Here is a 1418-nt window from a genome sequence, read left to right on the forward strand (position 1 = left end):
GTGTAGAGACTCTTCTTGGAGTTAAACGCCAGCTTTGGTGCCAGTTTGGGCGTTTAACTCCCATTCTTGTGCCAGTTCCGGCGTTTAACGTCGGGCATTCTTGAGCTGATTTGGAACGCCGGTTTGGGCCATCAAATCTCGGGCAAAGTATGGACTATTATATATTTCGGGAAAGCCCAGGATGTCTACTTTCCAACGCCGTTGAGATCACGCCAATTGGGCTTCTGTAGCTCCAAAAAATCCACTTTGAGTGTAGAGAGGTCAGAATCCAACAGCATCTGCAGTCCTTTTTAGTCTCTGAATCAGATTTTTGCTCAAGTCCCTCAATTTCAGCCAGAAAATACCTGAAATCATAGAAAAACACACAAACTCATAGTAAAGTCTAGAAAAGTAAATTTTAACTAAAAACTAATAAAAATATACTAAAAACTAACTAGAACATACTAAAAACATACTAAAAACAATGCCAAAAAGCGTACAAATTATCCGCTCATCACAACACCAAACTTAAATTGTTGCTTGTCCTCAAGAAACTGAAAATCAAATAAGATAAAAAGAAGGGAATATGAAATGAATTCCAAAAACATCTATGAAGATCAGTATTAATTAGATGAGCGGGGCTTTTAGCTTTTTGCCTCTGAACAGTTTTCGCATCTCACTCTATCCTTTGAAATTCAGAATAATTGGCTTCTTTAGGAACTCAAAATCCAGATAGTGTCATTGATTCTCCTAGTTAAGTATGATGATTCTTGAACACAACTACTTATTGAGTCTTGGCCGTGGCCCAAAGCACTCTGTCTTCCAGTATTACCACCGGATAGATACATGCCACAAACACATAATTGGGTGAACCTTTTCAGATTGTGACTCAGCTTTGCTAGAGTCCCCAATTTGAGATGTCCAGGGTTCTTAAGCACACTCTTTTTGCCTTGGATCACAACTTTATTTAATTTTTTTTGTATTCACTGCTTTTTCTTGCTTCAAGAATCATTTTTTTTCTCTCTCTTTTTTTCTTTTTTTTCCTTTCTTTCTTTCTCTTTCTCTTTTTTTTTGAAATTTTTTTTTTGTATTCACTGCTTTTTCTTGCTTCAAGAATCATTTTTATGATTTTTCAGATCCTCAGTAACATGTCTCCTTTTTCATCATTCTTTCAAGAGCCAACATTCATGAACCACAAATTCAAAAGACATATACACTGTTTAGGCATACATTCAGAAAACAAAAATATTGCCACCACATCAAAATAATTAATCTGTTATAAAATTCAAAATTCATGCAATTCTTCTCTTTTTCAATTAAGAACATTTTTCATTCAAGAAAGGTGATGGATTCATAAAACATTCATAACTTTAAGGCATAGACACTAAGACACTAATGATCACAAGACACAAACATAGATAAACATAGCATGATTTTCG

Source organism: Arachis duranensis, chromosome 10 (assembly GCF_000817695.3).
Source record: "Arachis duranensis cultivar V14167 chromosome 10, aradu.V14167.gnm2.J7QH, whole genome shotgun sequence".
Classification (NCBI taxonomy): domain Eukaryota; kingdom Viridiplantae; phylum Streptophyta; class Magnoliopsida; order Fabales; family Fabaceae; genus Arachis; species Arachis duranensis.